The sequence below is a fragment of the Rhinolophus hipposideros genome, assembly GCF_964194185.1.
Source record: "Rhinolophus hipposideros genome assembly, chromosome: 3".
Taxonomy (NCBI): domain Eukaryota; kingdom Metazoa; phylum Chordata; class Mammalia; order Chiroptera; family Rhinolophidae; genus Rhinolophus; species Rhinolophus hipposideros.
In genome coordinates, this window is record NC_138049.1 from 16,408,979 (window position 1) to 16,424,733 (window position 15,755).

Sequence of the window (15,755 nt, forward strand, 5' to 3'; positions counted from 1 at the left end):
GATCCATAATGTGGAATGTGGATGAACAGCTTCATGACGAGGCATGGGGCCTCCCAGCCTCCTTGCCTTCCCACTTGCTCTGGACCACGCTTGGGTCCAGTTTGGCTCTAACAGCACCAACGGGGCGGCTGTCCTTCGTTGCCTAGAGCAGACAGATGCTTTAGGAATGGGGATGTTTACTTCATAAGGGACCAGCGCAGGGCAATTTATAAGAAATGCAATTTCGCACAAAGAGGAAGAAAAAGACATATTTGTAATTGATGATGGGAGGAAAAAACCCACGTTCATAGTATGAGGAGATGAATACAGGATAAGTGGCACCGAAGGGGCATTCATTGCAGATTAGTTTTCCTGACTTACAAAATCTCCCGAAATAATTTAGTAATGAAGACCTCTTCTGTTAACTGTCAACTTTATTTATCTGTTCTACCTCCTTTCGGAATCAGAGTCATTTATATACTGTTTGTGGATGGCACCACATTCAGCCGAGCATACGCACACTGTGTGGATTTACAGAGGGATGTGTCCTTTGAAGTCAACTAAAATGACAGTTTTTATCACATAGAATGTGACCCACAAAAATAGCTTTTTGAATTATTTCAGTGATAGACATACTCTATTTTGGTCTAGCAATCAGTATCATTATTTCTAACAAAGAGTAATACGCCATTTTTCAAAACAGCTTTAAAGAGCAGCCTTATAGCATTATTTTGTTCTGTAAACAAGGTCATTTGGAGACACTGGTGGGCTTTGGACAAAAAGAAATCTGGAGAGGGCTGAGTGGTTTGGTATGAACCTGACCAGTAGGCAAGAGACCTCGGTCTGGGCTGTCCACCGATTAGTCAAGTGACCTTGGGTAGGCCACACTCACACTGCCGTTTTCTGTTCTGTTTACTTCACCAGGTTTAGTGAGATTATAATGAAAATGAAGATCTTCTGAAAAATGCCCATGGCATCATGGACATGTGGTGGGGCCCTGTCGCCATACTATGGGATACCCCCTTCACATGAATGAGTGGCCATCCTTTCCAGTTCTCTCAAGCACAGTTTTTAGGTCAAGGGAACAAGATGTAGGTCACCCCACACATTTCCAAGCCGAAGGCACTGAGGCTGCTCATCTCACATCCCAGCTTACCCCCTGCCCTTTTCCCTTCTCCAGTCCACACTGAGTTCCCAACAAAGGGACCTTATGGTCTCTTATGGTCCTGATGGGACTCTGATCATGCCGGACCTTTCATGTCTTATTGCTTGTGTTCTTCTATGTATTGGGCACCTACTCATATTCAAGGTGTTAATCCCCACCATAAAATCTTTATTTGTTACCCATTTTACTTCCAGCTCTCGAACATTTTTTCCAAACATCTTCCCATTCAGAATGCCCTTTCTGTCATCCACTCAACCTTCCATGCGCAAGGTAGGTCTCATATCTGGAAAAAGACTTTTCTTAGCTCTGCCAAGCCAAGTGCATTTCCTCATCTCCAATCCATGTTCTGTCTATCATTGCTACAGATGGTTTGCACATTATCATTATGTCAAATGTTTTTTTTTTTCTTATTTGATATTTATAAGGCTTGAACGTCCTTGGGATAGGGCTTACATCTCCAAATAACTTAGAAATAATAGATTCTTAATGAAACTTCTTGATTGATTTCTGTTCCTTAGATACTTTCTGCTAGAGGACTTATATAATAGGAAACATTTAGTCATTCACTCATTCCCTTATTTATCCAACCAACATTTATTGAGTAACCACATATCCCTTCAAAATCTGATTGAACTCTTCTGGAAGTTTTGAAACAATGATGTGAAGTACGAAATTATGGATTACAGATAATTGTGTAAGATTCCCCTCCTTCCCAGCTGTTTCTCTGGGCTTTCACTAGTGGTTCTTTAATACAGAAATTTCCTTTGTAGTTTTGTTCCTATTATCTATTATTGCATGTATAACAAACCACCCCAAATTTGGTGGCTTAATAACAACAATTTATGATTATCCTTCCTAGTCCAGTGGATTTGCTAGGCTCAGCTGGGTAGTTCTTGTCCAGGATGTGTCATATGACTGGAGTTAGCTAGGAACTGGAGTTAGAGGGGCCTAAAGGCCCACATTGGCTAGATATCCAAGATGGCTCACTCGTGTGGCCTGCAGTTGATTCTGGCTGTTGACTGGGACCTCAGCTGGTTTGTGAAGCTAGCCAGTGTCTACATATGGCCTCTCTGTGTAGTCTGGACTTCTCACAGACATGTTGGTTGGGTTCTGAGAAAGATTATCAGAAGGTCAAGCCTACGAAAGACTTGTGGTCTTGGAAGCTGCAAGGCTTCTCATGACCTAGCCTTGGGACTCTCCGAGTGTCACTTCTACTGCATTCTATTGGTCAAACTTGTCACTAAGGGCAGACCAGATTCAAAGGAAGAGAACGGGAGTCTGCCTCTTGATGTGAGGAGTAGCATGTGTATATCAAGAGGGAAAGAATCAACAGCAGACATCTTGGAGACTTTCCATTACAGGCTTTCTTGAGGAAAGTCCCCCAAGTACCATTACAAATGGGTTATTATATGCTCTTTACAGCTTCACATGTTTTCTCAATTAATTTTCACAACAACCAACAATAAGATAGGTATTATTTTCCTTCTATCAGAGATGACAAAAATGGGCTCAAAATCGTTATGTGACTTACTCATGGTCAAACAAATTATAAGTGGCAGAGTTGAGTTTTAAACCCTGGTGTGTCTAGCTCAAAGCATAGGTTTTTTGCATTATGAAACCCTGCTTGAAATGATTATAGCATATGAATGATGCCCAAGGAAAGGAAAGAGAAAGAGAAAAGAAGGAAACCAATGGAGGTGTTTTCATGTAGGTGACTGTAGTTCTCTGATGACAGCAGGCTCTAGACCACAGACCTTCTTACTCTTTAGGTAACATCTTTTGATGTTCAATCTCCCAAACAGTCTTGTTTTATTGAAACAGGTCTCCAATTTTAGATGAAGCATTTCGAAGGTACATACTTCAGCAAAATGAAAGCCCCACATATAACCTGAATTTATTGTAATGTATTCTTATTAAATGGAACAAATGTTTTCTAGCAATTTTTAAATTAGTTTGACAATAAGCCTGAAATTAATCCTAGTATCATATCTGAGCTTTAAAATTGATTAGAAGATGGGATTTAATATTGTGCTATAAGCAAACTGAATCACGAAATAAACATTTACATTATTAAAATAAAACAGGATTCAGAGAACAAGGCACTCAATTGTTTCTGCCTCACTGGCTTCCTTTCAGCTGCAGGGGGCAACACTGGTCAATTAATGGCTTTTTTTTTTGGATCCTTTCTGAACAAAAGGAAGAGAGTCATTTCCTTCTATGAAATGTTTTCATCTCTGATTTTCATTGCATGATGTGTCACCCTCTTGAAGTGTCTCTGAAGTCTCTATGTCAAACTCCACTTCAAACAGGAAACTTTATTTGGGGGAGGGAAAATTTGGTGAAAGATTTCTATATTTTCTAAATTTTAAATTTCCATATAATATTATTTTCCCTCCCGCCTAAAGAAACAAGTAGGAAACAAGGAGAAGACAAAGATGAAAAGGAAAATCGACTGTAAGTATATCATTAGTGAAAGTGCCCATGGGACATGTGAGTTGATAGTACACTTATTGGGTAGGCGTTGGTGCCTTGAAAACACAAATCCTTTGGGGCAAGGGCACTCCTTGGCTCTGGCCTACTTATATGTTACTAAACTGTGTAGGCCTGAAGAGATAAATTCCCCCTTTTCCTCCTAGGTTTTCTTTCCTAAATGAGGAAGGGCAAAACCGTAGTGATTATCTAAGTAGCGCTGCCCCCTGCTGGTCCCAGTAGTGCAACCCCGCAAACAGATGTTTCCTGCTCCCAGTTTCTCCTTGTCTGTAAGGAAATGTTTAGAACTCTGAAGCTCTGGGAGATAATCCAGGTCACACCACCGCATCCCACCCATCCCGTCTGCAGAGTGAAAGCTGCAGCCAGCCAGCCTTTAGAGGGGAATGAGTTGTTCATTATTACAGCTTTAGTTCAGGTCTCTTTCTATACCCTCCAACTTTCTGGAAGTCTCAACTCACAGAATTCACAGTTCCAAAATTGACAGTGTCGAAAGTCATTGTGCTGTTTGTATGTTCTTTTTCAAAGATATGTATGGGAGTCTGGTGCTCTGTGGTGAATCTTATCCTTTAGACCTGACCCTTTTAACTAGAACTGTCAGAATTTTTCTTACACATTGAAATATGATTTGCGAGATGTGTGTATTTATGATTTCCCACATGTGTGAATGAAAAAAAGGGTTCTATGGAAAGTTACTTCACAGGATGATCTGATCATAAATTCCTAAGTGAGCAGGTCATGGTGGGTCCTCATGCCCCAAGCATATAACCTTTTTTGTAAAAGGTTTTATCTTTGCCTTAAGCCAACCCTGTCCATGTTCTTGTGCATCTAGGTTAACACACCTTTGAGATGCCAGAAGTAATACTGCTTGTAGGGGGTAGTAACTCTGAAAAAGAGCACATAATCTTGTTAACTATCCTGTAATCTAATTTCCATCTTCATGTAATCTTCCTTATGTCCTCTCCTTAATTTAAAATGTGTAAAAGGAACTGCAAAATTGTTATTCTCTGGAGCATTTGTGATCTTGCTCCCTGGTGTATGTTGTCAGTTTGGCTCAAATAAACTCTTATAAAAATTCTTTACAGATTTGGAAGTTTCTTACATCGACAACATATCTTTCATTGAATAAAATTAATAGAAAAAAATTTAGTTAACTATTCTGTAGTCTAGTTGCTGGGGAAAGGATTTTTTCATAACTAGAACTAGTGATTTGAGGGTGGAATTAAGAGAAATGAATTTAATATTTCCAAAGCCAAAAAGTTCTAATAGTCTTTCTAAATACACATGTATTTGGCTAAGTTTTATTTAGACTTTATTAATATTTAAGCTTTAAGTATAATTCAGATGATCCAAGAAAATTGTGTGTATAATTTTACTGGTGAAAGTATATTAGAATGTTCAGAATCTCACAGTGTGATTAATCTAAATTTTCAGCGGGCTCATCTATTTTCTTGGTAGCTATCCACACACTTTGGTTAACTGGTTTAGTTACTAGTTCCAAAATAGCATCCATGTTACATTCATGGAGACATTATTCGAGAGCTTTTACCCTTCCACATCTAGTAAGATGTTTGTCACAACTGGACAGCTCGTCTGTCAGAGATTCTTAACTTCCATGACCAAGAGCGAAGGCTCTTCCCTTGAGATGTCTTCATACTCTCTGTAGTAAAAGCCCCACCCCAAGCATGGTAACTACAAGAGGCTTTCTGTGACTCCTCCCATCTGACTTTGGTCCTTTCTCTTCTTAACAGCATTCTGTCTTTTATGTTCTCAGTTCTTGACATTTTTTTTACAGTGAAAATGACTTTCAGTTTGTGCGTGTGTGTAAGTTTACACACGCATGTGCTTGTACACTGCCAGAGACTCAGGTAAGTTGTCCGCTTCCTGAAGGCAGGTGCTGAGTCTTTTATTTCTCTAATATTGTTCAGAAGTGCCTGGTATAAACTTCCACTGAGGTAAGAACTCAAGTGATGTCAACCATTGCATTTGGCATTTCTTAGAAAACTGATTATAGGGAAAACCACATCTCACCCTCTTTAACAAATGTGTCTATTTCTCCTGGGACACTGCTTATCCTGCAGCCTGCCTGTTTTCTGGTCACTACCAATTAGCATAACTACTATCTCCAGACCTTGCCCTTTATCGATCCTGATAGTTAAAACTATTTACAGCCAAGAGCCATGCTGACAGAAGGTATACGTACATTCACCAGGACCTCTAATAGGGTTTTGTCTCTTTTCTTGCTTTTCAGAATTGCTTTTGTCTGTGTTTGTTTTAGATGATACTTTCCTTTTTCTCATTTGCACCAAGTTGGCTGTGGCAGACATTCAGCTGATCACTTAACTCAGTGATAGGGAGCTGTGGGCAGACATTTACAACAAAAGTTTGGTTGCAATACAGACTAATGTGATCAACCTGTCAAAATAAGCGTAAAGTCGTGTAAATAATCAGCAAGGTATTTATCAAATGCCATGGCAGCACCATATGGAGGGCTATTCAGGGTTTTGTAGTTAATAGAAAGGGTTGAGGCTGGAGTCCCTGGGGTTCTGAAAAGACTCTCACCACGATGCTATTAAAGAAATGAACTAACAGCGAGAAAGCTGGCAAAAGACCAGCCTGTATCCTGAGCCATTGTCAGAAAAATGCATTCTTGAGCTTCTAGAAACTAGAAGTATGCAGTGGCATTCCCTGACACAAAGAAGACTGTTTCTAATTTATACACAGAGGGTGTATCAAGCCAAGGAATTTCTTATATAATATTAAAATATTATTATATAATAGTGAATATGTGGCTTGTGCATATTTGTATGCGTAGAAAACAAGCATCTAGAAATAAAGATGGCCATAAGGAAATAAGATAGATTAGGTTAGGAAGCTTTCTTAAGGCAGATATCTCAGAAGCCCAGTGGAGGCTCTAAGGCCAGGAGGGCAAGTGGCTCTAAGTTCTTGAGCTACTTCTGAGTGTGGTAAAGGCTGCCTGGAGCCTGACCAGAGGAAGATTTTCCCAGGGCTGCCAGGTGTGGGCACAAGGATGTGTGCTTCATAACTCCTGGGTGTGCCGACACACACACACACACACGTTTACTTCTTTCTCTTTCTTTTTCTCTGTACAGCCTTGATTCTAAGCCCTACCAAGGCTCAATGGGAACAAATGGCCTTGATTGACTGACAGTGTTTATCGTGACATGAGAGGGAGAATGGGAAGACAACTGTTATGTATTCAGCATCCGTCTTACAGCCAGTTCTCCCTGCTTTCATACATGACCAGACACTAGTCAAGAAGGACACTATGCCCTTCCCTGGGTTCCATACTGTAAAATCTTTCTTCTTTGGAAACTGATGGGAGTGGGTCATCAATATTATCTTCCTGTTGTTATTAAATATATTCTGTCCTGTGTTGGCATCTAAATAGCCAAACACAATTTCATCCTACTAGAATGATGCGAAAATGGAAGATTTCTCTTAACCCGTGGCATACTGGAGAGAAATTTGGATGTGATGATTCCAGTTGAATAATATCTAGTATATACACATATTTGGTAATATATTTAGCTATTTATAAGTAGGCCATATAAGATTTTGGCCTTTATTTTCATTTAACAGTATTTAGTATACTGAATATTGTTTTTGCCTGCCCATCATCCATCCGCCTTCTCTTGGTATAGCAGTCTGATTCTTCTCTGGAGAACCAGGCCTTGCTCACTCTTACACCTGTGTTTATGGAGGTGCTACCACTCCCTGTCCTGGTCTGGAGTGCTCAAGTGACCCAGAACTGGCCAATCAGTCCTTTTTGTCCTGCCAACATTATGTTTTATTTAGGGATTGTCATGAGTTGAACTGTTCCCCCCTAAAAGATGGGTTGGCGTCCTAACCCTCATTACTTCAGAATGTGACCTTATTTGGAGATAGGTTTCTTTCCTAGAAAATCAAGTTAAAATGCAGTCACTATGGTGGGCCCTAATCCAAAATGACTGTGTCCCTATCTATAAAAAGGGGAAATTTGGACACTGAGACATAAATAGAGGGAAGCTGCTGGGAAGACACAGGGAGAAGGTAACCTATAAGACAAGGTTTCTGGCAGCTGGGAGAGATAGAAGATAGATTTTTTTTCCTTACAGTCCTCAGAAGGAGCTAACCCTGCTGACACCTTGATTTCGGACATCTGGCCTCCAGAACTGTGAGAATTCATTTCTATTGTTTAAGCGCCCTCAGTCTATGATACTCTGTTACAGCAGTCCTAGCAAACTAATACAGGGATGATCATGTGACTCAAGCCAAGCCAATCAGAATGAATCTCAGTATTTTTATGGAAGTAATCAGGAAAGAGAAGACCTCTTTCCCTTTACAGTTTGAGGAAGTAAGGCTGGAGCTTCAGTGCTGCCAAGTGAACAGAACCCATCTGAGGCTGAAGCCAGCACATGTAGGCAAACCTAAAGATCCTGGGGGGAAAGGTAGTCCCAATGACATTGCTTGAGGCACAGGATTAAAACATTTTGAAGTAGCTTCCAGGCCTTGAGTTTTCAGTTACATTGACCAATAAATTCCCAATTTTTGCTTAATCCAAGTTGAGTTGGCTATTCTATCACTTTTACTCCAAAGGTCCCAACCAAGATAGAATACTTAGCATCTGAGATTTTGGCTGTGATTGAGCTACTTTGGGGGTAAGAGCAGCGATCAGGTAATTTGTATTATTGCATGAATATGGTTCAAAGCAGTAAAGGGAGGTATGAAAAAATCCTCATCATTATGTTCTACAATACTCTACATCACAATTACAAAATGTGGTATTCACATAGATTGTGAAAACTTTCAGAGCTGTCATCGTATAGCACGTGCAGTGACTTGGAAAGAGTATGTTTTCAACAAGGAACTGTGAAATTAAATGGAATCATTCAACTACTACTGCAACAGGTTAAATCTGTTTTTGCAATTATCTGTGATTCTTTCTTCATGCTATTCCCAAATGATCCTTTATGAGGCAGATGCTTTTAAAAAAGGCTAGCTCCAGAAACATTACTTAACACCAAGAAATAAAAATATGGGACATTTTAAGTTCACTGATGTGAAAATGTTTCTATAATCTCTACTTTGAGATTCTTGTTCAGGCGCATATAGGTAACTCTTTTTCTCCTCGAAAGAAAACAATCACGGATTTGCCCAGTGGGATGGTTCTGGGTTGGTATAAAGACATTGGGGTGGGTTGTGGCTAGGCCAGATTGGGGCTTGTATTAACAGTCACTGGTAAAAACCTGGCCCAGGACAGCCATGACCCCAAGTGATTGCCATCTGTGGATTATTGGTTTCAATCCAAATTTTCAGTCTGGTATCCACATTAAAAAAGATATACACATATATTAGCATCAAAATAATTAACCACCACAGCATCTGTGCCAAGGGCAGAATGAATGGGCCATTTTAAATGCATGGTCCATTCACGCCTAAAGGTGACCTCTGCAGTAATTCTGGAACAAATTCCTGGATGATTTGGCTTGTACTGGAGCAAAATTCTGACTTGCTAAGTTCTGGGATAAAAAATGGATTATTCAAAACTAGAACCCAAAGGGAAAAAATGTATATACTATATTTCTCCATTATTTATTTTTGATCAAGGATATCCTTTATCCAAAGAAATGATTTAAAGCAGCTTGCATAGTTACACATAATAGAGCTATCTAAATGTAGGTTTAAAATAAAAACAAAAATAAGGCAAAGAGAAAATGAAACACATGAAAATCACATGGTGCCACGTGTGAGATGAGTATTTAAAAACGCATGTCCTATAGTCATGATTGTGGTTGGCTTTCTAGCATAAAATGTGAAGAGGAAAACAGCATCAATGACAAGAGTCAGTCTTTATATAGCAAACATAAAAAAAAGAGAAACAAACAAAATCCCGTTAGTTCAGGTAAAGAAGAACTCTGCTTTGACTGAGGCTAGAGTAGAATGTTCCCTCCAGATTGCAGCACTTCAGGGGATATAATAGAACAAAAAGCCTAGCTCTTCCTTTTTGCAGGACCACTATCCCACTTCTCCTCCCTCTTGTCTTCACTCAATAAAAATCTCCTAATATTAATGAAAATATTACTAGTTCATGTTATCTAAACCCTTACTATGAGGTAGGTACCATGTTAATTGCTCTACTTGTAGTATTTTGGTACATGACGACAAGAAACTTGTGATGGGGTGACAGATATTGTTTGCCCATTCACAGATGAAGACCACCTTGGGGTAGGTGTGACACAGCCAGGGATCAGTGAATCTGTCTGACTCCAAAGTTTCTGTCCTTATCTGCTACAATATACAACTTTTAAAGGGGCTGAACAATAACTGAGACAACCTCTCTAGGTAGAGTCTATTAGGGTTATATTTCTTTAAAGCATTTCCCCAAAGACCCAGACTGTTTGTGATGATTCTATCAGGAAAAGAGATAATAATCTCGTTAACAGATCATGTGTGGGATTATAAAAGTTTATTTGGTATCATGTTTATTTCATGCAATGAAAGCCTAAAGTACACCTTGTTAAGAGTTTTCAGTTTTAACATGCTCAAACACAAAAGACTTCACTTTACTTTGGTTTGAACGTCTCAAGTTCAGGGGCAATAGAACTGAGACAATCAGGGGATGGTTCTGAGTATGGAAGTCTGGCCAATAGGACAGTTTATGGGGGAGCCAGGCTGGCCATTTATCCAAAGTTCCAACACCAGTCTCACTTATTGAACTCACATGGCATGTGTGGCACAGCCTCGCTGGATAGTCAGAAAGGTGGAAGGGACTGAGGACAGCATCACATCCAACCCCCTGCCTTTATGGGTGACTGCAGCAGAAAGCTTTTCACAGCAGAGGACGCTACAAGAACAAAGCAGAGGCAGCCTGAAGAAAGGCAAAAGAGCTACTGATTTCTAGGCAATATTGGCAGCCACCACATCAGAATTTAACGACTTAAGTGAAGCCACAGTTGGTTTGTCTGGGCAAAGCTGTTCAGGGAAAACAGGTAGAGACAAATATAGTGCTGAACTCTTCAGACATACTGTACACATACACAAGATATATATATATATATATATATATATATATATATATATATATATTCACAATCTATGTGAATATCACATTTTGTAATTGTGATGTAGAGTATTGTAGAACATAATATATGTATATTGTAATATATATAAACATATCTACATATAGTAAATTAATTAAGCTCATCATCTACAAGCATTGTTGTGTATTTGATGGTTAACTCCTCCATGTATATCACTGTCCTCTGTCAGATCACAAATGTATTGAGCACAGGATATGGTCTAAATGGTTTCTCCTGAAACCTGATATGATAACACGCTGGTGAAGATTTGTGTTGATGAAGGTGATGAAGATGACAAAATGGTAATGGATATAGAAAGAGAATACTACCTACTGTTGCAACATGGACTCTAAGCTGAGACGAGGGTAACATTGGGGGTGGGTGAGAATTAGGGAAATACAGACAAAGCAAACACTGGAAGGACTCTATACATCTAACTTTCTATCTTGCCACTCAGCCTTCCTGCAGTGAGTCTCCTGAACATTTTCTTAACAAGTTTGTTTATTCACAGCAGGAGACGTTTCAAACTGATCTCTTTGAGGATGCATTTAATTACCATCATGTTGATAATGAAGAGTCTTCTCACCTTTCCACCTACAAACATAATTGTATGTACACCCATCTTTTCTCACTAATCTCACTTCCAGATATCTTTCCTTCCATTCAAAGCTAATCTTAAATACCCTCCTGTTCTTCTTACTTCCTTTTAGAGTTTTCACCATCAATATTCCCTTTCCTGTTTCTTTTTCTTCCTCTCAACTACTATTTGCCTCTTTAGTTTATTCTAAATAATTCTCATCTTAGAAATAACCTTCCATGGTATTCTTTAATCTCTCTCATTTCTTTTCCATTATAGCTTCTAGAAAGAAGAGTCCATACCAGTGGTCTTGCCTTGGCTGCACATTGGAATAACCCAGGGAGCTTTAATTTGTCTGGGATGTAGCCTGGCCATTGCTAGCTCTTAGGATTCCACGTGATCATAATACGCAACTAAAGTCGAGAATTCCTGGTTTATCCTTGTTTCTGTTCATTCCCCAAACCCTTTCATTTCTGAGTTATGATCACTTCACTTCTCTAAGATGTCTCTTGGTAAACTAATCCATCGTTTAATCAAAATTCCATGAACAATTTTCAGATGTCCTCTTCGGTGACCTCTATTTCCTTCTTGAAACTTTCCTACTACTGACTTCTGGACACCTAATTCCCATTGCCCCAACCTTCATACCTGTTCCTCAAAAGTTCTATTTCCTCAACGGATTAAAATGGCACCACACTTCACAAATCACTCAAGCAGTAAACCAGGCCCTCATTGTCATCATCGTGCCTTCAGATTCCATATTCCACCTGTCACCAATTCTTGTTATTTCTCTCTCATTAGGAGCTGGCCATCTGCCCCTCTTGTCCTTTCCACTGCTTGGCTCGGGGTTTGATCACTATACCTGAGATTAATGGAAGGCTTCCATAATTAGTCTGATTCTAATCTTGACCCCATTACATTTACCTTCGATACTCCTCCCTAATATGAACCAAATTCCTCTACCATATGGTTTCCCTCTGTTTTTCTACCACCATCATCCTTCATTTCTTCTTGGTGCACTTTATTTCTAGCAACTGTAAGCTCCTGGTAACTCTACATATATACCTCGGACATTGTACTTATTAGGCGGGTCTGTAACAATTTACTATTTTACTCCTCTCAGTCTGAGATGATGGGTGGGGGTGTGATTTTGTACCTTTGTATCCCTATACTTACCATAGAATTTGGTACATAGCAAGTGGCCAATAACTTTTGGTTCCATGAATAAAGAAATATGCAATTCTCTTCTGTCTGTTGGGCATGGCTTTATCTAACTGGTAATTTCCAAACAACTTTTCTAGGGTGGTTAACAAAGGCAGGCAAGGAGGAAAGAAAGAAGTGCAAAACACAAGTGATCCTAACCCTCCAGAAAACCAGAGCAGGAAAGGGAAAAGAGAGATGCAGTACATGTTCAGGAAAGTGCCACCCACATGAATTAGCTTTGCTTGAAGTGTCCTGGTTCTCTTTCAGTCTAATTTTATGTATATAAGAAATCATTTGTTGGGGCAGCTGGATGGCTCAGTTGGTTAGAGTGCGAGCTCTCAACAACAAGGTTGCCCGTTCAGTTCCCACCATGGGATGGTGGGCTGCGCCCTCCGCAACTAAAGATTGAAAACGGAGACTGGACTTGGAGCTGAGCTGCGCCCTCCACAACTAGACTGAAGGACAACGACTTGGAGCTGATGAGTCCTGGAGAAACACACTGTTCCCCAATACTCCCCAATAAAAATTAAAAAAAAAAAGAAAAAGAAATAATTTCTTTAAGACAAGTTCAATGCCACATATACATTTCATTACAAGCTACATAGGAGGCAATAAAGCACCCTGGAGACATACTAATAGCATGGACACATTTGTGGTATCATCTGGTTCAGTATTTGAATAAGGACTATATTTAATACAGAAGGAATATATTCCAAGCACCCATGCCATGTAGAATAGATTATTGATTTACCAGTGAAAATCAAAGGGATAAAAAGGTTTGTAGGGATGGGAACTTCTCCCATGGAAAGTGAAATGACTCTTGTTGCAGGTTGTATTTCATTCTCCCTTTTTCATGCTCATTTCTTATGAATTAACTTAAATTCCAATAGGTGAGCAGCTATGATATGGGCTTCTGGCTGTCCCTTTGTGAAATACTAATATTACAGTCATGGGGAGACGCATGCATTTCTTCAGATTCCATATCAACTTGTTTGGGAGCATTTCGGCAAAGAGACTACTGAACCCACAGTACCTTGTGTACTTTCAGGTGTATACTACTAACTGCTAATGCATTAATTAAAACAACTTGGGCTTTTTTTTACTCCAAGAAGCAAAGCCTACAAAAACTACCCAGTCACCTTCTCCAGACATCCTCTTGCCCCCCTCCCACTCCTTCCTGAATAGTAGGAATGAGAAAATTAAGATAATTTGTATGCACATTTCTGACAATCATTTCAGGGTTCTGTAATGATAAAGAACAATTAACAAAGGCTTCTCTGGCTTTGACTAACCACTTTCTGGGCAAATGGTTTAATTAATGAAGAGGCTGTTTCGTTTGATTTAATCATGCAACATTTAAGCTGAGGCTGCATAGGAAAGCAAAGGATTTTTCCACTCCATTTAGGTGTTCAGCAAATGTTTCTCTGCCCACAAGATGGCAGTAAATGTTTGATGAGTTTCAATGGTAATCTTAGTCTTTTGTGTGTGAATGGTGTGTGTGTGAGTGTATGTGGGGCGGGGGGAGTTGGTGGTGGTAAGTGAGATTTGGTCTAGAAGAAAAATTTTTTTTTTTATTTGAAGTTTTATAGTGTCTTATATTTTTGTGTCAAATAAATACAGTAGTATATAATTAATTTAAATGCTGTGACAACAAATGGGGTGACAATAGATACATTCTTTATCATAACAGTTAACCTGTGTATCATAACAAAAATAACATAATTGGTCTTTATCTCAACTACATATAACAAAAACGATGAACAGAAAATTAACACTTGGCTTGGAGAAATTATAGTGTTCTAGGTATACTGGCTAATAACTTGAAAATATATGAACAAACTGGTTTATTTCTGAATCCTAGGTGAGTGAATGCAACGTGCAAGAGTTTTACGTGATGCAGAGTCTAATAATGAGGGTCTTCTCAAGAAGCTTTAGACCAGCAGAGACTATCAATGTGTATTCACACAATTGTTATACAAAGTAACAGATAATAGTAGGGACTTATGGGTGAACAGCTGTGTCCCTATTGTGGAGGGGAGATGATTTTTTTACTTTATTTTATTTTTTAATATTTTTATTGGGGAATGTTGGGGAACAGTGTGTTTTTACAGGACCTATCAGCTCCAAGTCAAGTGGTTGTTTTCATTGTAGTTGTGGAGGGCGCAGCTCACTGGCCCATGTGGGAATTGAACCAGCAACCTGGGTGTTATGAGTACAGCGCTCTAACCAACTGAGCCAACTGGCCACCCAAGGAGAGATTATTTTTAACTGGAGGGGTACAGGAAAGTCCTTTTGGAAAGCAGGGTATTCAACGTTTGCCCTGAAGAATGGGTGGGATCCAGATTTGCAAACTGTACATAGATAGATAGGTATGGAAATCGAACCACACCTAAGGTAGGTGAGGAGTACCTAGAGATGGACAGGTCAGTTTGCTTGGTTGCAAAGTGTATATAAAAGTTGGATTGGAATGAGAGTTAGCTTGAGTGTTGAATGCAAGGTTTAGAAGTTTGGATTTTATTCTGGAGGCAGTGGACCACCACTGAAGGTTTATAAGCTGAGGAGGAGCCTGGCCGAAAGAACAGCCTAGAATCTCTATAGGAAGAACAGAAATGGAGAGAGAATGGCTGTGCAATGGTGTGCAGTTCTGGAGGGAAGTGGTAGTAAGGTCTTAAAGCCAGGACCATTGACTTCACTTCTTCAGGTCATTTTCCTCCTATAAAAAGCAAAAGGTTGGGGCAGGTAGTTCTTTTCAGCCCCCCAAACCACAGACCTGGTCTAGGACAATAATAAAGGTGTAAAGACAGGGGACTGAATATAAGAGAGATTTCCAAGGCAGGCAGAGCAGCACCTGGCCTTTGAGTGAAAAGTGAATGGAGGGACATGGGAATGGGATGCTGACAGGGATGAAGGGAGAAGAACATTTCAGGTAGCTGGTAGCCTAAAAAGGCAGTGGGGGTATAAGTAGAGAATGGCAACACAACTTTTGTGAAGAATATATTTTCAGCTTTGGACATACTACTACACTGGCAATATTTGTAGAGAAACAAGAGGATTGTTTAAATTAATTAGAATATTTGGCTAAATTATCTGAACGGATAGCAGAATGACTCTCAGGGGATGTTTTCATTCCTTCCCTCTTACTATATACACAGAGTTCAGTACATATAACGTTTTTAGAGATGGTAGAAGACTTTTAAATGTATATTGCATATTTAAATGTATATTGGAATATTGGAACAGAAGCAAAATGGGTGACTCTTTA